Source organism: Condylura cristata, unplaced genomic scaffold (genome assembly GCF_000260355.1).
Source record: "Condylura cristata isolate star-nosed mole 26May11 unplaced genomic scaffold, ConCri1.0 scaffold00008, whole genome shotgun sequence".
In the NCBI taxonomy this organism is placed as follows: Eukaryota; Metazoa; Chordata; class Mammalia; order Eulipotyphla; family Talpidae; genus Condylura; species Condylura cristata.
The window spans coordinates 20,261,875-20,287,244 of NW_004567109.1; the positions used below are offsets into that span (position 1 = coordinate 20,261,875).

At 46.6% G+C, this 25,370-nt stretch overlaps 1 pseudogene; it reads left to right on the plus strand.

Moving 5' to 3' along the window:
* Window positions 1-3,438: 3,438 nt before the first annotated feature.
* Window positions 3,439-25,370, plus strand: part of LOC101618985 — a 42,000-nt pseudogene continuing 20,068 nt past the window's right edge.

The window sequence follows — 25,370 nt, forward strand, 5'->3', positions numbered from 1 at the left end:
GGCTTAGTCAGGGCAAGCTGCCTTTATCATTGGGATCTAGGAAGTCCAAGATCAGGATGTCTGGGGCAGCCGGCCTCCTGGCTGGGACACCACCCCCTCCTCCTGGTGCTCACAGGCCACAGAGAGGGCACCTGGAGAGAGCCCACTCCTGCCCAGGACACTGATCTCGTGAGGGCAGGAACCTCATGACCTCATCCAAATCCAGTCACACCCAAAGGCCCTACCAGCAACTGACCTCACATGGAGGGTTAAGGTTCTCACACATGAATTCTGGGGGGCTACAAATACATTGAACAGCAGCGGGGCCCTGGCAATCTGTTTGCACTCCCTGGGCCTCAGTTTCCCATTGATGATCTGGGTTAATAAAATGACTGTGGATGTAGACGAAGGGAAAACACAACCCTTAGAAGGGTAGAAATATTGGATCATGTTGTCTTTATCTCACCAAAACCCTAGAAGAAGAAGCAACACTCCCAAAGAAGGGGATGGATTTTTCCCAGAAGGGGGGTGCATGTTCTGTCAGTCACCCTGTAACAATGCAAATCCAGGCACAATCCAGTGTTGCAGGTAGACAGAGGGGGATCCTTTCTCTCTGCCAAGGCGCTGGGATCTCTGTGCCCCAAACTCTGTAGTATGGAAGGGCTGGGTAGAATGGGCAGCTCCCACCATCCTAGGAGGGCCAGACAACAGCAGCTCAGCAACAGTCCACTTTTTAGCCTCCAGCCAGACACCAGCAGCATGGGAAGGCAGCCAACTCGGGGAGGGTAAGTGTGCAGCTGATCAACAGTGCAAGCAGCCAAAACTGACCCAGGGACAAGAAGGCAGGGCCATGCCATGAGAACACCTTGAAGAAGGACACTGTCCAGCAAGAAGACAGGTGACATCTGAGCCATGTGGCAGTGGTGACCCTGCTTTGCTCTCTGACGGGTGGTTCTGAAAACCCGCTTCAAGAGCCCAATCAGGATGTAGCACACCTAGGGCCGTCTCCACTGTGCCCCCAAATCAGTGCGATCTTAGACAAGACCCTGCCCTCTCTCACCCCAGTTTCCTCCCCTCAACACAATGTTCTCAAGGTCGCACACGCTTCCTCTGTACAGTGCACCTTGCTTCAGAGCACACATCACCTTTTCTTCTTCATCTAGGAGGAAATTTCTCAGACCCAGGAACCTGCTAGAAGAATTTCTTTCTTTGCATCCATTTAGCATATCAATTCTCACATTTTCTGCTTGAACTTCAGAGCAAAGAACTGGGAGTGCTGAGCTTTTGCCTCTTTAATGGAGCATTTTGCATATTCTCCTGGACTCTGATTCCTCTCTGCCCAGTCCCACTCTGGCTCAGGCCAAGGCCCTGTCTCTGCAGAGCTAATTGGTGCAGCTTCGCCGCTCACACATCCCCACTCCTCCTGCACAGAGTCAAAGTCCAGTCCAAAGTAAGATGCTAGGAAGAGGTGAAGAATAGGGAACAGGCAATGAGAACCCAGTGGCAGGTACAACCTGTGGGTGGGAGAAGCTGTGGTCTGCAAGGCCAATGAAACAAAAGCAGCTGATGGTCAGATCAAGCCTCTGAACTGCAAGGACCATGGCGATGCTGGGGAGAGAGGCACTCCCACGAGCTGTTGCTTATTTCAGTATCAGTCACATCCAGGAGTCCCAGCCTCCCCAGAGGTGAGTGGGAGGGAAGGCCAATCTGTGACTGGTGCTCTTCCTACCCTGTAGTGCATTGTCCTTTACTGGCTCCACAATCAACTGCAACCCTGGAGAGAGAAATCTGCTTCTTACCAGAAATGGCCTTCAGAGCTGCCTCATCAGCAGTTGCTGCATAACAAGCAATCTCAGTCACATAGACAATAAACATTCACTTCAGGAATTGAAGGTCAGGGAGGAGTCACATGACCCAAGCTGGGCTCAGCTGGATAGCAACAAGCTGTGGGTAGGTCTGAGTCTGCTGGTCGTTCCTCTCACTGTCCTTGGACCAGTAGGTTGGCTGGGACATGTTCAGCTCCGGACAATGACAAAGGCACAAGAGGGCAAGTGAGGACTTGGGCTGAGCTAGCACACCGCAGCTTGTTCTTCCAGTCCAAATTTTCTCAAAGCCAATCACATGGCTAAGGCCAAAGTTAAGGGCCAGGGAGTATACTCTGGCTTTTGAGAAGAATTTCAAAGTCAAAGGCCAGTAGCGCAGATACAGGGAAAGGTAAATAATGCCAATGCTGTATCTACAAAAGGGATGAGCCGTAGAGCTTCGCAGTTGGTGGAAGCTTCCTACTACCCTCAATTTAGGCTTCATGTCAACTGTGATAGGGTTGGAGTTCCATTTTACTGAAGATAAAACTGAAACTCAGAAAGAAAACTCATACCTGAGATCACACCTTCATTAAGCAACAGAATGCAGTCTCTTCATCCAAATTCAAGTCCAAGTCCTTGCTATAAGCCCTTAAGAAGATCCTGAAACACACTGGATTCGTGGCAAGGTCTCTGATGTATGTGCTAATAATATTCCATAACTATTTCACCAAAAAAGCACAAGCCATTGTCATATATGCATAAATCCTGCAAACTCCCCAAGAGTGAAGCTCTCTTCCCAGGCAGGAGCATGATGTTATCAAGGAAGGTATCTGACCCCACGGTGGGGTCACCGTACACCACTGCACACCATGCTCCCAGAGTAGAAGGCAGAAGCTACTGCCAGCCCAGCCATTCCAGGCCATGCTTTAGATAGTCCCGAGGTAAATCTCAACTCTGTCCTCACCAGCCCAGCGATTTTAGGCCATCCACTCACCTACAGAGCACCTGGTTTCCTTCTCTGAAAAGCTGGAGAGAATTATCATCCCTGGTGCATGTTGTCTTTACACTAGTCAATAAGCAATCTTTCGCAAATGCCTGCAGCGCAGATGCCTGAGTGAGGTCACTCCCTTCTCCATCCTTGCCTTCACATGCCCTATGCCCCAGTTCAGAGCTTCTCCACCCCACTGCATGACGGAGTCCTTGGGGAGCTTTTTAAAATTATTTTCTTACATCATTGTTCACTTTTGTACAGTATTTGATTTCTCTCCTCAGGTGTAATCCCCATAGTTCCATCACAGCACCCATGACCCTCACCACTGTCACTGTGCTCTTCCCTGTCTCTTTTGATCCCGCTCCCTTCCATTTCCTCAGGAGGTTTTAAAAGAAGGCAGGCCCATCTGTCTCACTCCAGAGTGAAAAATCAGGACCTCTGGGGATGGAGTCCAGGGCGTCAATTTTCTGAGGCCCCCTGGATGATGCTAATGTGCGGTCATGGCTGAACCATCTCTCTAGCTCTCCAGGGCTCTCTAAAGAAGCTAACCAATAGGATATATGGTGTTACAGGCATAGATGATGCACTGTAGATGATACAGATAGAGATGACATAGCTATGGATGATGTGATATAGACACAAATGATATGACTATAGATAGAGATGATAGTGACGCAGGTATTGATATAGACACAATATACCATCAGCTTGCCTGGCTCTCCAATTTGCCAATCTCAGATCTTAAGACTTTTCAGCCTCCATAATCTTGTAAGCCAGTTCCTTATAAAAAACCCATTTATATCTATCTACATATTTATGTATATCTGTCTTTCCAGAGATGCAGAACTAGCAACAGAAACAGATACATGGGTATATAGGTAAGGATAAGTATACAGCTAGATATCAAAAGATTTATAATGAGAAATAGGCTAATAAGATTATGAAGGCTAAAAAGTCCCAAGATCTACAGTTGGCAAACCAGAGACTCATGCACAACTCCACTCTGAGTCTAGAGGCCTGAGAACCTGCCAAGATGATGAGTAAGTTCAAGTCCTCCCCAAAGGCGATGACAGAAGACTGTTGTCTCAGTTCAAGTTTTCAGGCAGCGGAACTCTCCTCCTCCTCAGCCTTTTCAGTCTATTCAGACTTCAAACGGTTTTGATAAGGCCCACACATTGGGGAGAGCCATCTGCTTGACTCAGTCAACCAATTCAAACCTTAATCTCATCCAAAAATTCTCACAAACAGCCCCAGAAAAATGGTTATCCAAATATCTGGGTTCCCAATGGCCCAGTTCACTTGACACAGAAAATTAAATATCACATTGGTCTCAGTCAACTTCACCTTCAGGTCCTTCACCTCCCTAGCTTAGCTCATGTAGCTCCTTCTACCTGGAACACCTTCTCCCCACACCTAGCAATGTGTTAGCCAAACTCCCCTCACCCTAACCACATGGTCAACTCACTCTAGGGAAGCGCCCATGAGTTTTACCCTGATTCCTAGGAACAGACCTGCTCTAGGATAAACAAGATAACCAAGTGTTTACACTTCCAGAGCCTAAAGCCTTTTCAGGTTTTACATCTGTTACAGCTTGTCCCCACCCCAGGAGGCATGGGGGAGCAAATGGGCACACCCTTGGGGAGCAGCAGGAGAGAGTCTGTAGAGAGCAACAGTTACCTGCATCTATTGTTCACACCAATTTGTTTTAGGTAAAGACTAAATAACTCGCCTGAATGTTCCGAGGGCTTATGGGCCTGTGTGCAACACTAAGATCACATGACAGTTCTCAAAATTCTGCAATACACAACCAGCCTCTGACCTGCTCATGCAAATGCCAGCCCATGTGCGTTTAACTACCCTTTCCCAAATGGAAATGGGGTGATGTAGACTCTACCCCTGCCACCTTTAGAATGTCTGGAGTGACTCACTACCACCCCCACTTACAGTGCCCTCAGGAAGGTCACCCTCCCCCACACAGAATACCAGTGGGCCCTGCTAACTTGAGGATATACTGTATTCCCAGTAATAGCCAGGAGGCTCCTCTCCCGGGTGCTCCCTATGCCTTGGATAAGGGCTTTGGCAAAAGCTGTGCCTTTGTCACTAGAAGGCACAGTTCAACTGGTGTTCCTGTTGCTGATCCGTTGTACTTAGGGAGCGGTGGGGGCTGGCAGCAACCACTAAGCTGCCTCCAGAGTCCTACACATGTACACAGCCTCCTGCCCATCAACTCACACAAACAGGAGGTGGCGCTAAGATGTGGCCTGCACAGACTCAGACAAGGTGGAGCTTCTATTTGGACTGCTTTGGACTGCTTGGCAGTGCGATAACCACTCTTCAAAACTCAGCCTGGCAATTCCAGTGCTCCACAAAAGATTCTAGTGTCACCTTGGGCCTCGTTTCCACCTGGTGTTACCAGTATTGTAAGAACAACCATACTGAAAGTGTCATTTCTGTGAGGTGTCCCAGCCAAGATTCACATCTTTGCTGTGGGCAGAAGGCAAAGGTGAATGAGTTCCCGCTCTGGCCACATGGCAGGTGAATGTGAGCAGCTTTCCTCCGAAGCCCTGGAGAATGCCCATATTTGTGCCAATGAATACACAGTGAAAAACTGTATTGGAGATGACTTCCACGTTAGAATTGGACTCCATCCCTCCATATCACCCCCATCAACAAGATGCTGCCTTGTGCTGGGGCTGGCAGGCTACAGACAGGGACACGAGGTGCCTTTGGGAAGCCCCAGGGCACAGCAACCAGCCCATTGTCCAAGTCATCATGTCATCCACCAAGCTGCAGAACAAGAAGCATGCTGATGAGGTGTAAGCAGGGCCAAGGCCAAGTTCCTTGGTGCCAGAAAATGCATCTCTCCAAAAAGTGGGACTTCCCCAAGTTTAATGCAGATGAGTTTGAACACATGATGGCTGAAAAGCAGCTCATCCCAGAGGGCTGTGAGGTCAAATACATTCCAAATTGTAGCCTCCCCTGGACAATCAGTGGAACCTGCACTCATGAGAACAAAGGAGCTGCCCCTTCCTTAATCATGCAAATAAAACCCCACATTCTTGTTAAAACACACACACACAAATCTAAGATGGGGATGCACTTTTGACAGAACAACCCAGTTGCTGGAAGATACCATGAATTGGATCCCAACCACCTCTTGGTACACTCCCTAGTACCCACTGTGAATTTCCACTTATAGGAAGGACAGGAAGTCGCCCTTCCTTGGAAATGTTTCCAAGGAACCTTTCCTGTTCATGCTCTGTTTTATTTGAATATCTAGTTGGTCCTATTCATATTTTCTGTTTTAACATGATTATAATGTTCATTTGCTTTCTTCCCCAGAGACCTCAAGGTAAGAGTGAAAGCAGGGAGATTCTGGGGGGGGGGGGGTGTTGAAGATCATGAAAAACACTAAAGCAGTAGCAATGAAAGTGATAAGAGGCAGGGTGCTCTGAAATTGCATAGTAAAATTTATAAAGCCACAGGTCTAAGAAATGCCATGAACTATAAGCTGAATAAATCATTTTTTAAAAATCATTTAAAGAAACATTGTAATGAAAATGCTGAAATACATGATTTAAAAAAATGTTTTAAAGACAGCCAGACACATTATAGACAGAAAAATAAAGGTAAAAATGACAACGAACTTCATGTCAGAAACTACGCAAACCAGAAAATAGAAAATAGAAAGGCATCATTGAAAGAAAAAACTATCAACCAAAACTTCTTTACCCAGCAAAAATGTCTTTCAAACCTGAAGAAGATGAAATCAGTTTCTTATACAAAGACATAGACAATTTATTGCCAGCAGACCCACACTACAAGAGATGATAAAAGAAGTTCTGCAGGCAGAAGGAAAATGATATCAATTAGAAATTTTGATAAACACAAAAGAATTAAGAATACTAGAAATGCTTATGTATGAGTAAATATAAAAGGGTTTTTTTTTTTTCTCCTTTTGAATCTCTTTAGAAAATAATTGACAGTTTAGGGCCCTCCCTGGTGGCGCAGCGGGTTAAAGCACAGCACCAAGAAGCTAAAGCCACTTCCGCATGAGTTCGATCCCCGCCTGCCCCGGAGGAGACCACATGCGCCCCTCAGCAGTGTGCATCGACAATCTGCCTGTTCTGCTCCCCACTCTGTCCCTGATGAAGCCTCTCACCACCCCCACACCTCTGGCCTGTGCCGCAGTTCTATATGCATAAATAAATAAAATCTTTTTTAAAAAATAGAAAATAATTGACAGTTTAAACAAAAAACAATAACTGCATTGTGTAATTTATAGCATTAGTACAAATAAAATTTATGTAAACAATAGCAGAAAGAAGAGAGAGAGAGAAAGGAAAGAATACTGTCATAGGCTCTTGAAGTGGTATAATAGAGCTTGAAGACTGACTATGATAAGTTAAAGATACACATATAAGCCCGATACCAACCACTTTTTAAAAAGCACCACAAAGAGATAACAAATCCATACTGAGGATAAGATGCAATTATTTTTAAAAACCTCACTTATTACCAAAAAATATGTAAGACAAGATATGAAAAGGAACAGAAAAGCAGATTAGCAAATAGAAAATCAACAGCAAAATGGTAGATTTATACCAAACTTATCAGTAGTTTTATTAAATATAAGTGGTCTAAGCAGAATAATTTTTTAATATTGCAGATTTTTTTTAAAGATTTATTTATTTGTGCATACAGAACTGGGGTACAGGCCAGAGGCTCAGGGGCAGCGAGAGGCTTCACCAGAGACAGAGTGGGGGGCAGAACAGGCAGATCGACGAAGTACACTGCTGAGGGGAGCAGCGGGTGGGTCAGGAGAGGTCTGCTGCGCCATGTGGTCACCTCCAGGGCAGGCGGGAATCGAACTCATGCGGAAGTGGCTTTAGATTCTCAGTGCTGTGCTTTAACCCACTGCGCCACCAGGGAGGGTCTATTGCAGATTATTTAATGACTGTTTTTAATCATACATATGTGGCAGGCACTCCACTTAACCTCACAACGCTAGAAACTCTAGAAAGATTGTCCAACTTTTACAATAAGGTGATTAAAACACAAAGGATTTTCTTGCCTTAGGTCACAACTACCATTAATGGTGCCAGGGTTCAAAAAGGCCACAAGCACTATGCTTGCTCTCCCTATGGAGGTACCATGTGTGTCCTCGCCATGTAGAGAAAGCCAGTGAGTTCATGAACCTATAATAAGAGAAAGAGAAATGTTCTCCCAGCAGGGCCAGTCACAGGGTAGGGCAGACTGACAACTCCATCCTCTGACTAGTCAAGGCCTATGCATCATCTCAAAAAACTTCTGAAGGGAAGGCTCATGGATATGGAATATTTGTCATAAATAAGTAGTGTGGAAAAAAAAAAAAGAGGCCATCCAAATCCCAAATCCATAAACATTTCTACATCCACATTCCCTGCATGCTTTTGTACAGAACTAGGACAGAACTATCCTCACAGGGTTATCATGAGAATTAAATAAAATAGTGAGCACAAAGCTCCTGACACACTCCTGGAATAGTTCTTTCTGCTATTGTTTACAAGTTACCTAATAACTTGTTCTACCAGTGAGGAAGTTGGAATTTAAATAGAGATTTGAATTTGTGTTCCTGGCATTTCCCAGGACCTCAAGAAACTGGTTTTGGCCTCAATTCCTAGTGCACAGTCAGTTTCTGTAAATCACTCTTGATAGATTAGGGGACCCACAACAAGCTCCTTCAGAAAGGAGGAAGCACTACAGTGCAGTCATCTCAGGGAGATATAAATTCTGTCTGATTTTCTCTCCCTCACAATTCTCCAATTCTAACTTCTTTTCCACCCTACCACTTCCAGTTAAACAACATAATTAAAAGGTAGAAAATGTCAGGTTGGACCTATCTCTAGCTATAAGACACTTTAATGTAAGGGTGCATAAAGAGAGAGTGAAATGATACAAATATATGCAAAAATATCTTTATGAAGATATAAACACTAATCAAAAGAAAAGTGGAAATGAAGCCTTCTCCAAGATTGTATTTGGAGGTGAAACAAAACAATTTGGACTGAAATCATGCAAAGTGTACCAACTGGTCACAATGGATTTAAACTAGAAACCAATAATAGAGTGATATTTTATCTAAAGTTCCTCAAATACTTGGAAATTAAACACCATATGGATCTAAAGAATTTAGGGAATAAATTATAAGTTGTTTGAACTAAATGTTTTATAGTATAGTGTTAAACAAAACACTATAAAATGTATGGAATGTGGCTAGAAAATGCTTAGAAGAAAATTTACATTAAATGGTGGAGAAAAATGCTTATTAACTGTTTAGAAAAATAAGAAACATTTCAACTCAATTATCTAAGCTTCTACCTTAAATAATTAGAAAAGATAGAGCAAATTAACTCAAAATAAGAAAAAAGGAGGGAGAGATAAAAACAGAAATCAATAAAATGGAAAATGGCAGAATAAATCAATGAACCAAAAGTTTGAGAAGCTCAACAAAATTAATTTCTCTACCAGACAGGAAATAAAAGGGATAAAACACTAGTTACCAATATCATCAGAGAAATACTTAAAGTAGGCACCTAGTACTGAGGCTAAAGATCTTAGAAGAGTAGTGAAAGAATAGAATGAGCAACGACATTATATTAATAAATTGTGCAACCTAGATGAAATATAGAAATTCCTTGAAAGACGCAAGCTACTAAGTTTGCTCAAGGAGAAACAGATTACCTGAGTAGTCCTGTATCTAATAAACACATTGAATTTATAACTAAAAACCTTCCTACAAAGAAAACTCCAGTCCCAGATGGCTTGACTGCTTATATTTTTAAATATAAGCAGTTTTTTATTTTTAAGATTCATTTATTTATGCATACAGAACTGGGTTACAGGCCAGAGGTGCAGGGACGGTGAGAGGATTCAGAGACAGAGCGGGGAGCAGAGCAGGCAGATCGATGAAGTCCACTGCTGAGGGTTGCAGCGGGCGGGTCAGGAGAGGTCTGCCACGCCACGTGGTCACCTCCGGGGCAGGCGGGGATTGAACTCGCACTAGACAGCTGTGGCTAGCTTGTAGTGCTGCCTCCTAACCTGTTGCACCACCAAGGAGGGCCATTCAATGCTTAATTTTAACAACATTAAATGGGAGGGAAAAAATCTTTAAAAGAGGGAGGAATATTTCCCAAGTGATTTTATGAAGTATTTCTCTGTTACCAAGACCAGACAAAGAAATTACAGGGCAAAAAAATAAAAATTTTGAATCTACAGACAAATATTCTTCATGAACACAGACAAGAGCATCTATAACAAGCAGGGGGAGGAGACAGCTGTGTGAGATCTGGGCAGAGGTGGGGAGACGAGGGCAGAGATTCCTCCCCTGTCAGGTTAGCAACGGGGAGCTCTGCTGCTCCCATCTTGCACTCAGGAACTCTCGATAACCTGGACAATCCTGGGGCCCCTTCATGCCCTCTCGGCCCACATACTCTGCTTAGCAATGTCAGCCCGCTGGTCACTCCACCTAGCCCCAACCACCACAACGGACACTCGGGCCACAGCATCTCGGGCCACAGGCATCTTCGACTTGAAACTCGACTTCCCGACCAGTTGGGGATGGAGATGAGCTGAGCACAAGGAACAACAGACACCTGGGACCACAGAAGTCAGCGTTTCCTGAGTCAGAGCCGGCGGGTTGCTGCTACACAGCTTTCCTGGGGTCCAGTGGTCCCTAAACAGCACACAGGCCACGCGGGATGTGGACGCAAGGTGGGAACAATGATTGGCATGATCGGTGGGGACAGTATCATTGGAGGGAAGCTGAGCAAGCAGGTCAAAGCAGAGCTGGCTTCTCAGCTCTGCCGCTGGGTACAGCAGACATGTGCTCGGTGTGGAAGAGCCCTGCTGTCCTCACTCACTGAACTCCAGCCAAACGCTGGGTCCACGAGAGAGAACACCACGAAGTGATGCCAAGAGCACCATCCTTCAAGGAGCCTTTCCTCTGGTCTCTTGAAGCTACTGTAAATATAGGTAAGATGCATAAATACCTGTTTGTTAGCTTCTCTCTAAGCACACGAGTCGGCACAGGTGCTCCACAAAGCAGATGCTAGCACAGAACTGGAGGGAGTGTGGAGTGGGGAAATGCCTGGGAAGGACGGGCGGGGGCCGGGGGATGAAACAGCAGTTGGCAGGGGAAACCTTTCATTGGCATTACCAACCTGATTCCTGTGAAAGGAGAGGGGCAGGCGGAAGATTGGGCAGGAATTGCTCTGACCTGCTGTGCGACTTGAGAGTGTCATGGCCAGGCCAAGAAAGGTTGCCCATTAGCAGAGTCCCGCACAGGCAGGAACAACCCTGCTCTGAGACCCACAGAAGCAGCCCTTGGCCAGGAGCAGCCTAGTGGGAATGACGTGCTCGTGGGGAGCATGTCAGCAGATCCCAGGGGCAGCACCTGGAGCCCTCACACTCCTCACCATTGTCCTTTGGAGCCAACGCTGATGGGCCCATCCCCAACAGCCACCATCATGGCTAACTTCACCCTGAAGTTTTTTTCTCAAAGGATGTACTAAGGGAGTGGCATAGAATCAAGAGTCGATAGGATTTTAGTCTAAAAGCTGAGAACAAACTAGGAGACAGTAAGTCAAAGTTAAGTTATTACAATTAAATAAGAATTTAAATTTCTCCTTTTTAGTGACGTTGTTTGGTTTCATCAATTGGCGGTTGATTAAAACATACTGATGGGGGTGGGGGGGGAGGCGTAATTAAAATGATTTATGAGCAAGCCTGCTGAGGTATTTTCCCAAAGTTGATTGTGCAATCTAAGAGGCCAGTGAAAATTGGCCCATGCCCCATCTTGGTCTGAGGACTGTGGCTGCGTCGGGGCGTGGGGGGTACCTGAGTCCCACATAGCTCCTGCTCTTGTGCTTTGCTCAGTCTCCCAGGAAACCTCAGTGATCCTAAGGAGTCTGTCAAAACAAACAAACAAACAAACAACCAGCAACAACAGCAGCACATTCTTCAAGAAACAAGAAACAGACCTACGAAGCTCTGAAATTGAAATAGCAAGTAAATGTGAAACATGAAAGTGAGCCGGGGGAAGGCAGCCCCTACAGAAGGCCTCTGTCTGGTGGGGAAGAACGTGGTCTAGGTGCTCTCTGGGTTCCAGTCACTAGACGTGCACATAAGGCTTGTTGAATGAATCAGTGAATGTACAGGAGGGCAACCTCCCCTTTCTTCTCCCCCCAGACCTGTGACCATCCCAAGTGTCCAGAAGGCAGAAGGCATCGTGGGAGAAACAAGGATTCCCAGCAGGAGGGAACACAGATGGGTGGAGAGGAGATAGGTGTGGGGGGCAATGGTGAAATGTCGAGGGTCCAGAACCCAAAGGGAACAGTTTCAGAAAAGCAGCAGAAGAGACATTAGAGCCTGTTTTTCCTGGCAAGGCAGGTGGTAAAAAGTAAAGGATTCAGAATTTGTATCAGAAGGCCAGGATCAAATTCCATGACCCGGACTCCCAAGCCGTGTGTGCCGACCATTTAACCGCCTGGTACTGAGCTTCCTGCCTGTCTCGTAGGACACGCATATTCAACACCCCTCTCAAAGGCAGTCACGGGACAGTGAGGCCACGGGACAGTGCCGGGGCAGAAATGTCACATGCCCACGCCCAAGCTCTCCCTGAACCCCTCCACTGGCTAGCATGAAACCATGTGTTCCCTGTGCTCAAACGGCATTGTGGGCAAGGTCTCCCAAGGAAATGGGGCTGGAGATCAGGCCTCAAAGGAGAGCTGACGGAGGTGTGGGTCTCAAACACTGACCAGGGCAGACGCCAAAGCCAGCGCCTCTCAGAACAGGCTTTCTCGGCTGGGGCGTCTCATTCCCTCTCAGAGCAATACAAGCAAATCGACGGTGTGCTCCATGCCGGCGCAGCACAGGCAGAGCAGGTGTGAGATTAATGGCTTTGCTGTACAACAAAGGCCTTCCTGCAAAGCAGCAGAATTCAATATGCAGGCCCCACCACCCAGGCCTCAGACCCCACCCTCCCGGCTGGTGGACAGAGCAGCTCCAACTCCATAATGTATGCGCGCTCCGGCTGCTGGGCCCGAGTTATTATTCATTACGGTTTTCTATTACCCAGTGATAAATGACGCCCCCAGGCTGGCGTTGCCCCCAGAATGCTTATTACGGCTCACTTAAGTAGGCGTTGATTTAGCTTAAATCGGTTGTTCTGTTCAGCCCAGACATGGGCCTGCCCCAGCTCTGCCTGGAAGACTCCCTTCAGCAGGGCTTAATTGAATTCTAACTACTCGAGGCCTCCTATTATGGAGGGCTGGGGTAGGAGGCCCAAACCCCGTGTTCTCGCCAACCCTATGTAATCCTAATTTGATAAGGCTCTTCCCTTTAATTCTAGACAATCCATTTTGACAAACAACTCCAATTAGGCCACAGAGAACTTCCTAGATGGACTCAGCTCACAGGAAAATGATATGCTCTAAGGTAGAAGCAGGTCTACAGTGACCACTTGGGCCAGTGTCCACAACTGCCCTGATCCAGCCATCCAATCGTTTGCCAAAGTGTCGGAGCCAGCCCTGGCTCTTCATAAGGATCCAACATAGCTGGGCACCCCTGGAGAGTGAACAGCTACCCAAAGATGTGGCCAGAACACCTGTGGGCACTGCTTTCATTCACACAACAGAAATTCACCAAGCACGTGGTGGGTGCCAGGTACCTGTCCAGTTACTAGGCAGGCGAGAATGAACAGTTTGCCACCATGGAGTTCACAGTTTAGAGTTGAATTTACTTACTGTCAACTAGATGTCAGACATTATTTTAAGGATGTTACGCACACCTGATGGTCACCACTACCCTGTACTGTTCTTCCTGATGTACAAAGAAAGAAACCAAGGCTTGGAAATGTTCAAATTTATGCCCAAGGTCACTTAAATGAAAAGGTTCAATAAGTGGTCAGACCTCCCTGGTGTCACAAGGCGGGTAAGTCTCAGCACTATGAAGCGACCGCCAGCCACTGCAGCACGAGTCTGGTCTCCAGCCAGGGAGGTGACCCACATGGCATGGCAGACCTCCCCTGTCTCCCCGACTGCTCCCTCAGCAGGGGGTTTCCGCAAATCCTGCCTGTACTGCTCCCCACTTTGTCTCTGGTGAGTCCTCTCACCCTCCGCAACTCTGGCCTGTACCCCAATTCTTGTATGCATAAATAAATAAATATCTATTTTTTAATGTTCAATGAGTGATGCAACAAAATTTAAACACAAGGTTATATTCCCAGGGCTGTGCTTTCCCTTATCTATGTGTTAGGTGTTATTACACCATTGTATTTGCCCAATAACCCCCACACCACCTCCCCAACCAGAGGTACCAGTGGCACCATCTATAGCTACAGTGGTTAAGTTTCGGGGCTCAGAATCAGATGGACCTGGATTAGATCTCTTGCTCTACCTCTGACCAGCAGAGTAGGCTGTAGGCAACTTATTAATCCTCTGTGAGCCCCACCCCCTTACTCAACTGTAAGTAGTGATGAATGCACTACCTCAGAGGTTGTGGAGATTAAATTGAAAGTCACATGCATTGCACTTAACACAGTGTCTTGTGTATATTAAGTTGTGGTCTTGAGTCCTTGGCAGAAAGAAGGAGTGTCCAGGAGGTCATCCTCGCTCAGTGGGATATAAGCAGCTCTCTTCAAAAGGGACACAGACCAGGTGGTTGTCAGCAAGAAGCCAGAGCAAAGTCCTGGGAGAACCTAGGGATATTTGAGAAAGATAATTCTGCAAGGACAGAGCCAGAGGCTTGGCAACTAAAAGGACACAGGAAGTCTTTGGGTTGTCTTGTATCTTCTGCTACCATCGCCTTTACTTTCTCCCTTAGTCAAGCCCACCTAGCCCAGCAGGGGAGCCAAGGGAAAGGACGCTCATTTAGTGGTGATGATGTCACTTCCGGAGCACTAAGACTGTACCAGGTCTGCACTCTGTGCTTCATGGACCTCAGCTCATTCAGCTGCCACTATCCCCTGAGGCCCATGTCACTTTACCATTCATTGTACAGGTAAGGAGACCGAGGCTAAAAGGTTCGAGGAATTCACCATGCAATGCAACCACTCTTGGTAAGTATCTAAAACAGGATGGAAAGCTGGCTTTGGCTATATCAAAATCCAAAGCCAGTCCCCTTACCTTCTCTCAGAGGGAAGCCTAGTCCCTACCCCCAGCCCCAAGGTTGGAATCTGAGGCAGCTGGTATGAGCCTGTTTCCTTGACTTTGTTCTTGGATTTTCAAAATGCCCTACAAGCTTAGGAAAAACTGAGAACAGCCCTACCAACTACAGCACAGATGAATAAAACTGTTCCAAATCATCGATCACATCCTTCCTAGTCTACCAGTTATCCTCCTCATTGCTGGCCGTTCCTTTTAATTAAAAATGGAGATGCTGTGTTGAATTTCCTTTCCTCCCTGAGTTTCTAAGCTTGCTCCTCAGCTCTTAGCAAGAGCCAGGGAAAACACAGCAATGTGTCAAATCAGGGATGCCTCAGAAAGGAAAGAGAAATCCAGGGTTCAGAAGCAAGGTCACTTCCCCTACTCCCCCTCATCCCCCCCAGCTCGGATGCTGCCCCTTTAAGGCCCAGGAACAGTCCCTTATTGGCAGTTTCCCATATAAGAGGACACACACAGAGACACGGACACAGGTGTGTGTGACCACTTGTCCCATGCTACCCACACTCCCTACATTCTTCCAAGCCCCGAGAACACCTGCCATAGACAAGGTCACCTTTGGTGGCTGATAATGCTCACCTATGGAATTATTCATCATGTTTCAAAATATATAACTTTCACCATAAAAAATAATATAACTATGTTACAGAAGAATCTGAAAATAAGCAAAACTGAAACCATAATCCATCCTTCCTGACCAGCCACCATGAGCATTCCAGTTGATTCCTCTCTCCCGAGCTCTAGTTTTTACTTCATGATGCTCTCACAATCACATGCCCATCTTTGTAGCCTAACAGTAGCTCCTAGCCTTTTCTGGCAACCTACACAATCTTCTCTCAGCGCCATTACTGCCTAGTGCTCCACAGGACTGCACCAGTACTCACTCCTCTGGTCCATCAACAAGCAAGTCACTGTCATAAGTAATGCTGCAATGAATATCTTTTTTTTTTTGTATTTTGTATTTATTATTATAAGGTTATTAGTATATAACAATCTATGGAGTTAATTTATGGTAACTTTGTAGCATAAGTTCCATATCTGGGTCAAAGAGAATGACCTATTTTCTGACTCACTGTTAATGCCCCAAGCCTAGGAAGGTACCTCATTCATTGTACATTGTCAATATTGGTGTTTTCTTTGTATCCTCATTTGATGGTTTAATTTAAAAAGATAATTCTTGGGCCCTCCCTAGTGGGGCAATGGATTAAAACGCAGCACTATGAAGCTATCTGCAGTTCCTGCAGCACAAGTTTGATCCCCGCCCAGGGAGGTGACCCATATGGCACAGATCTCTCCTGTCTCAGCCCCTGCTCCTCTCAGCAGTGTATTTCAGTAGATCTGCCTGTTCTGTGCCCCACTCTGTCTCTGGTGAGTCCTCTTACCCCCTGCACCTCTGACCTGTACCCCGTTCTTATATGCATAAATAAATAAATTTTAAAATAATAAAGATAACTCTTCACTGTTTGAATTTGTTGAGGGATGGGGGAGAACATCCCAGAGAAGGGTGATGGTATCTTGTCACACCTATGAGTTAAGAGCCTGGCCACTCCCTCCCCCATTTCATGAGCTTCATATCTTGCTTTGCTTGTCTCTGGCCCATCACAGTCCTCTCTCAGTAAAGGGCTGATGGTAGTGTCACCTACCGACAGAGTTGACATTAGGACTATATAAAAAGATGTGTCATTTTAATCTGATTCCTGACGTATGATTAGTAATGACATATCTGGTTGTAGTTTATCAATAACTTTAAAGTACCAGAAAGTATGATTATGTGGTCACAAAACACGGAAGCTCTGGGATGCAAGAAGGAACAGTCAGATCTTTGAAGAGGTCTCACTCTGGTGAGGGTTAAACATATAATAATAGAACTGTGTCTTGTTACAGTTAAGCTCAGGATAAGCTCTGATAATGCTGCCTATAGGGTAGAAACTGAGGGGCTAGTGGGCAGAGCCAAACCCAATCCAGGAAGGCAGGGAGCAAAGAGGACACCATGGAGAAGGCATCAGTGGAGGTGACATTGAAGAATGGGAGGTATTCTCGTGGGTAGACAGGAGCATGCCAGGTGCCTCAGAGAGGGGCAGCCCAGGTGGCTCAAGGAGAGGCATCTGCTGAGGGGAGCAGCGAGTGGATCAGGAGAGGTCTTCTGTGCCACGTGGGTCACCTCCCTGGCCAGGGCTCGAACTCATGCTGCAATGGCTGTTGTTGCATCGGGCAACACCACACTGACCAAAGAGACAGGAGCCGTGGAGCAGCTACATAATGCAGGATGCTGCCGAAGAGCAAGATCCCAGCTCTTTTACTGGTAGAATAATCACACAGCATTAATCATGTGAGGAAGTAAAAAAGAGAGGGAGAATTAGAAGAAGCTGGGCAAAAGGTGGAACTGTGCATCTGCTTATAGTTTGGTATTCTGGTCAGGATTTCAGACTTATCAATAAGGCATTCCACTGATCAGCTTCTGGGGTTCTTTGTTATACATCAGTCAATGGCCCTCGGCCGTTCCCGGTCATACCTCGTGATGCAGAGTTTCCTTCCTAGGAACCTTCCTAGGGTGATCTAGCTTTATGCTCTTAATTGATGTGAAGGTGCCTCATAGGGTTGGGCTCTTAGAATGGAGGCTGGATAAGCCACCTCGGATTAGCAGACCCACAGGCAGCAGACAGCTTCATAGTGCTGTGCTTTAACCCGTTGCACCAGCAGGGAGGGCACACCAAAAAGTATTCTTACCAAGTCAATAGTACATTTTCTAATCAATGGTGTTAGAATTTAAAACACTACAGTAATTGCTGAACGAATGACAGGTGAGGCCTTTCTCAGCAGCCAATTCTTCATGGCTTCAAGGCCACTCACTCTCCCGCCCTTTGAGGTCACCCTCTCTGTAATCTCTCTTCCTGTCCAGGCTCCTCTTGGATTCACCTGATTCACAGCCGCCCTCGGAAAACTCTAGACAGGATGTCTTCTTTACATGGCATAGGGACGATGCATCCTGCCGTGTCATCCCAGGACCCCTCAGATAACATGGAGGCAAAGGCTGCCAGACCCCAAGCCAGGTGACCGACTCTGATCTCTAACAGCCAAACACTCTGGTGGAGTTTCCTACACAAGAACCCAGTTCTTTTCCATGTTCTAGATTGAATTATTATAGCCAGAAGGGGCTATTCATCAGCTCTGACATTGCAAGAAGCTTCCTAGGCAAACAGCTTTATTGCTGCGTGAGATTAACCAAGACTGTAGTAATTTGTACTGAAGATAAGAAAATTGCACTAGTCTCTTAGAAATAAATCTGAATTCCAGAGTGGACAAAGGGAACTTTAACTTGAAATCTGCTATTACAGATATAATCAAATTTATAGCAGCCCTTGAAGAGTATAAAAAGCCAAGTATAACTTCCCGTTGGGATTGCCGTTTAAGGACTCACCATTATGAAATCAATTTCACTGGGATTCCTAAAGGTCATGAGACTAAGGCCCCCCTCCTTTGATGGCAGATTGCTTGGCCTGTTTTGAGAATCATTCCTTCACCCATCCGACCTCATGATATGAGGCGATACCATGGGTGAGGGGAACAGGGTGAGAGGGGTAGGGAAGGGAGGCAAAGGAACTGGCCTCTTACCAACTGTAAGATCTTGGTGGACCGGGTGTGATAATGAAGACCCTTTCCAGTGCTGTTGTGAGGATTAAATAAGATAAGAATAAGATAAAGGTGTGAAAGTGGAACCAGATGTGTTATTAATGAGTCTGTTCATCTCACAGATACCATGGGTCAGGTGCTTATAGCTACACAGGGCAAGAAGAGAACTTAGCCAGCTTGGCCTCGTTTAATCCTGCCAATAATCTTATAAAGAGGGCTGTGAGTGTTACCAGTTACAAATGAATGAGCTGAAGGCCAGAGAAATCGTGGCCCCCACCCAAGGTTACACAGATGCTAAGTGGATTGACATGGCCTTGAACACCTGCTCTTGGCCACCGCAGAGGCTTCAGCTACACAGCAGCCTCGGCCACAACCACAGAGGCATAAAAGTGACAATCATGGTGCCAGGTGGCACAGGGCGCAGCCCAGCAGTGACAGACACCTGAAAATACAGCAGGTCCTCCAAATATGTGGCCAACTTCGAGGAGAGGTGCAAGACTGGCAAGAACAAACGGTTTTTGCAGGACCTGATTTTAGATTTGTTTTGTATCAGACATTAGAAATACCAAAAAAAAAAAAAAAGTGGTTTCATTCAAGACATTTCATTATATCATTAATGAGGATGAAACAATCCCACTTCTTCTTTTATTTTTTTTTTTGTACTACATTTTTTCACTTAAAGGTTTCCAAGAACCGACCCTCGACAAGTGAGGACTTACTGTACCTGTATCATGCGTTAATAATAAGTTATGCTAGGAAATGCTTGCACCTGTCAGACACTATTTTAGACACGTTTCATTTGGGACATCCATGACCGGAGTGGGAGGTGGACACTATAATTACTCCATTGCATGGGTCCACTGAGAGGTGAGATTCAGGGACTAACCTGCTACCATCACGCACAGCTAGCAGAGCCTAGATTTAATGTGGGCTGTATTTTCACTTTTCTATTGCAAGAAAAGATGTCATAAGAAGAAATGCTGGGGGGAGGGGAGGGGAGGATGAGAAGTTGGGTTTGAAAGGGGCCAAAATCTCCCCAAAGGAAGTAGCTCTTGAGCTGGATGCTGGAAGAGAAGCTGGAGTCTGTCCAGCAGACAAAGGGGAACACAAAGCCAAGTCCCAAATGCCTTGGCACCTTGAAGGACACCACCCTGTGCTTGCTGGGTATGGCCAATGCTATCAGGGTGTATGGCTCCAGCAGGAAGATGGACAAGGCTGGGTGCAAGGACCCATCACCCAGAGGCAGGGCTGGGTGCAAGGACCCGTCACCCAGAGGCCAGGGCTGGGTGCAAGGACCCGTCATCCAGAGGCCTGGGACCCATGTTCCCCGCCACGGCCAAGGACCACACCACTCGGTTCTGAAAGGTACAGAGTCTCTGCCAGGGCCCTTGAACTAGGTCCACAGAAACTTGGACCCGGAAGAGCTCTTGAAGACAGGAAATGCAACGTCCTCACAGGCAGCACACAGACCCAAAGAAGGAAAGGATGAGGAAGACTTCACCTCCTCAAGGGAAGAGAGGGAAGCAAAAGGAAGGCAGGAGGAGGCTGGAATCAGGGGAATTTCTGGGCTGGAGACCTGAGTTAAGGTGATGACTGAGGACAGAAACTATTAGAAGGAGACCACACAGCCAAGCTAGTGTTAAAGATGTAGTTGGCTTTATGAAACAAGCCATGAATCAGCAGCATCCTGCCCAGCAAGTAGAAAGGTGCTTTGAAAAGCTGTACAAAAAATGAAAGGTTTTTGTAGGTAGAAGGAGAGCAAAATCAGAGAATAGAGGTTTATTTCAGACTTAAGTAGTAACCTACCCTTAGGGTGTAGAATAAAGTCCTGTGGCAGATTATCTCATCTTTGGGGGGAGAATGGGAAAAGTTATGTCACTGGCCAAAAAAAAAAAAAAAAATCCACACTGTTTAGGATTACATTTCGGGGGAAGGTTGAAGCTATATGAGATACTGAAATCATAGTTAGTTTAGACATTTAAGCCTTGGGGAGTTTCACACAAGCACCTTCATTTAAGGCCTACTGTTTTCTTTTTAACAGAGGCAAAGAATGAATTCACACAGAGCCAAGCACATAGTAAGTGCTCAATAAAAAGTCCTCTAGGGTCACAATTACACCTTTTTCACCATTCCCAGTCACTGCTGAGCCAATTCGGCTCTCACCCCACCCAGACTATTAGAGCCTCTTCTGGGAAGGCAGAAATTCTGCAAAGTTGGTGAGACTCAGTAGTTACTCAGCCCCACTCAGGTGGCCTGAAATGAGAGAAGAGGGAGATGTAGAATGATATCCTTGATGAAAGAGCTTTCAAAGACCTTTCGGAAAGTGTCCCCAGCCTGCACCCAGGTCCCCCTCTGACCACCAGGCCCCTTGTTTGAGAAGGTGAGACCAACTCTGAGGTGGGCACTTCCCTACTGTCCTCAGTACCCACCAGAATACAAAGTCCAGGATCTTGCGATGGACTACACCTGTCCAGTTGTGGCCCATTAAAACCAAGATGGGAAGGAAGGGGCTGTTTCAGAAACTTAAACAAGAAAAGTTCCCAAGAATGCACCCAGTGCCGGGGAATGCACACAGCTAGGTCATCTTTCCGCAACTCCCCCCAAATAATCGCTTTCCCCAAAATCATCCCCCCTCAAGGGTCCTTCAGGACGTCTCTTTGTACTTTGCCCAGAAAGTAAATATTTTTCAATGAAATTCAGCGATCAATTAAACACTGACTCTCTTTAATATGAACGTTGAACCAACAGTGCTGCGCATTCCAACAAGAATATTTAAAGCAATTAAACTTTAGCTACTTTTAAAACAAATTCTTTTTAATGCTAATGACCATTGTTTTCGCACTTGATAAGTAAAATTTTGTGTCGAGCAAGGTTAGATGATTGCAATGATTTAATTGTACTTCTCAAAGAAAGGAAAATGTTAAGAAAAAAGCTAAGATGGACCTCTTACCACATTCCTACCGCAAAATGTCCTGTAACAATAGAGCCGTGATTTGCTGAAATTAAAATGCTATTATGGTGAAATTAGGGCTTCAATATTTTTAGCAGCTTTAATAGGCCTTGCATTTTAAGGGACATCTGATAATAGATAATTACATTTCATCTTAAAGAAACTGAGTTGTTTTCTTAAGGAAAATACTTTTCTTTCTTCCAGAGAGGTTAAAGCCGAGCCATCATTAGAAGCAGCACCCAGCTCGAGATTCCTGCTTCAGCTTGGGAAATAGAGATTAGCATATAAATAGCCTTCGGTGCCTGCTTGATTCCAGCTATTTTGCGTTTCAATGTGGCATCAGAATGCACTTAGCAAGAAATGTTCGAGAGGAGAAAGAGGTTTGTAATATGTCGCTTTTATAGAGGGGGGAACTTTAAGTATAAAAGATCATCCACTCCTCTGTGGGCTTTTTCTTTCTTTCTTTCTTTCTTTTTCTTTCTTTTTTTTTTTTTGTATCCTTTCAATGCCCCAATTACAGACTCCAAGGAGCCAACAGGCCCCTAGAATGGAGCCTTAGTTTACGCGGCAGCTCTCTTTGGACTGGGAAAATAAGTCAAAATGGTGCACAGGAAATAAGACAAACACGCGGGCTTCCTCCCAGATTCGACCAGGGCCCTCAGGGGAGCACAGCCATGCCCTTTCTCCTCGCCCCTACCCTGGCCGTCAGCAGCGGGTGCGGACGGCTCCTCCAGGACCCATTTGCCAGAGCAATGAGGGAGACTCCTGGCTTTCTGCCTGCGGGCCTGCTTCCCTCATGGGAAATCACAGACCGGGCACCGAGCCCAGGGTCCTTCCTGCCCTCCCCTTCACTCTCCTTCACTCTCTCTCTCTCTCTCTCTCTCTCTCTCTCTCTCTCTCTCTCTCACACACACACACACACACACACACACACACACACACACTATTCTGGCTGACAGTCTGGCCCACGGCGATGGCAGTCCTGAAAACAGTACTATAACAGTGTAAACCCCTTAAGCAGGGAGCCCCAGGTTTCCTCCCCAACCCGCGGATGAGTGGGCTGAGTGTTCAGGAGACACTAAAAAAGACTGGGAGGAAACTGAGGAGAGCAGGAAAGAAGACTAGGAGGCGGCCGGTGGCAGCACTTGGAGCAGAGACAGGTGAAGAAGCTGTGCGTGCTTCTGGGCCTTGGACTTGTACCCGGGACTTGGGCACATGGAAAGAGACATCTGAAAGAGATCCGGGCGAGAGATCCCAGAGAGGCTGGCAGTGGCAGCTATTGTCTTGGCTTGTATTGTGCTTTTGCTCTTTTCCTTCTAGACCTGCCTGGCCCCTTCTGCCCTTTTCCTAGACCCAACCCCCCCCTCCCACCCCACCCCCATCCTCCACTGTCTTAGGCTGGTGGCAGCTTTCAGGCCCCAATGGCCCTGCTTTGGGCCAACCCTGTTTGTCTGAGCCTTTACCCACAAGGGGATCAGTAAGTTTGGGTGTTTCATGAAGAAACTATTTTAACTATATTCTTTCTCTCCTCTCCATTGCATACTAATTCTCATTGCACACTAATTGTGTTAAATTCTACTGAAGGTAGTGTGCACTAGAATATGCTTTGTCTTTATGTAACAAGTGGCAGAACCCATTTAGAGCAGACAGTTTTGGGGGTGCTGGGGTGCCCTTCACACTGGCCACTTCAGTACCACCAATAGTTGTGAAGGGGACCTGGGTTTTGCTCCATGTGGTGGGAACAAAGAAGTCAAGATGGTGCAGGCCCTAGTCCTGTTCCTGGGATGGCCAGAGTTCCCCACCCTCACCCCAGAGCCAGATTCTTTCCAGTCCGGGCTCAGGTTCTCATGGAGCTGAACTCCTTCACCTATAAGAATTACACACCCTGCCCCGTGCAGCCACGGGGCCACCATAAAGATGAGAATGTACTTGTGAAAGAATTCTGCAGCTTCTGCCCATGTTGGCATTTGTGATGAGGCTCTTGGTGCATCTTTTCCTGGATAGTGCGTCCTCTGTCCATCCACCCTGGCAGGTCCTCATACTCCCAGGGCTCTGCCTATACTTCCAAGCTCGAGTGAGAGCAGTAAGGAATAAATGTTTTATTTTTGTCAGGACATCAGCAGAGATAACAGTCCTCCACTGTCAGACCCAATGTGCCCACTTGGTTTGCGTGGATGAAGGCAGGGGTGGGCATCAGAGCCGGGAACCTGGGCAGCCAGCACAGCCTCACCTCCACCACACCTGGGGCAGGTCTCCGTTCCTGAGTCTTTCCTTCACCATGGAACAGGAACACTGATCATGGGACCTGCCTTCCAGGGGTATTTTGAGATTCCAGGTAGAAACCACTGGAAGCACAGGGCATTGGCTTCTGACCTTCTGGCCCAGGTCAGAGAGAGCCTCATGCCTGGGGCCGAGCAGCAGCAGGGCTGGGCACTGCTTTCCTCAGCCTCTTGCCCCACAAGCAGCACTATGCTCCCCAAACAGCTGCCTGCAGCATAGGAGAGCAGCCTGGTCTCTATAAAAACTAGTCCAGGCCCCTCAGGGTCCCTCTCTGGCTGCCCCAAGTCCTGTAGACCTCATAGGCACTGCCACTCTAGAACTATCACCACCACTTCCTCTGAGTTTTTTTGTTTTTCTTTTTTAAGATTTATTTATCATATAGAACTGGGGTACAGGCCAGAGATGCGGAGGGTGAGAGGATTCACCAGAAACAGAGTGGGGAGCAGAACAGGAAGATCGACGAAGTACACTGCTGAGGGGAGCAGTGGGCGGGTCAGGAGAGGTCTGCCGCGCCATGTGGTCACCTCCGGGGCAGGTGGGAATCGAACTCATGCGGAAGCGGCTTTAGATTCTTAGTGCTGTGCTTTAACCCTCTGCTTTAACCCCTCCCTGGTGAGGGAGGGCCTCCTCTGGGTTTTTATTCCAAAATGCTATGTTGGAAGCTTGGAGACTTGGTGATATGCTGACAGAGCAGGCTGGGGGGCACCTGGGGCCCAGACCAGTGCTCTGGATCCCAGCCTGCTGTTTCTGACCTGGGGTGAATTCACTGCAGGTGGCCAGATTTCCATTCCATAAAGTGAGGGTTCTGCATAAGGCGGTCTCCAGGGGCCCTTGATGCCCAAACTTCTGCTCCTTGCTATACTTCTGGATTCCCTCTGGCCTGAGTGCTTTTTGCTTCAGTGAAGATGCTTAACATCATCTGTCTTGCTAGCCAGGGCCACTATAATATATCAGCTTTCACTTACAGGGTCATTTTTTAAATTCCCATTTCATACATTAGGAAATAGAGGCTCAGTGGAGTTGACTCGGGCATCCAGGGCCACACAGCCGTAAGTGAAGAACCAGGATTCAACCTCAGATGGTGACCCAGCTTCGGAGCTCCCACTCTTAATTATCCCACGTGCAGCATTTTCCTGGGTGACTGCCTAGTTACTGTTTATAGTCAGCATAATCAACACAAAATGTGTGCCTCTGGTGTCTCGAACTGTTTCCAAAATTTGATCCCAAAACACTAATTCTAGTGGATGTAAATGGCCTTCCTTGGAAATAAGTATGATGGTCAACTGAGTTTGACATTGAGTAAAGCAAGTAAGTTTTCTCTTTGAAGTATAGGACACTTCTCAGGGCCTTTAACCTGAATAATGGTGCATTTTAAATCTGTTTAGAGGGGATCAAGGATACAGCTTTCTCTGAACCAGTTTGTCCATGCTCCTCCTATACATACCTTTTTTTTTTCTTCATCTACTTAAGTCCCACTAAGAGACTAGGTTTCTATAACTTTTATACGCAAAGCATGACCCCCCCCCCCCAAGCAA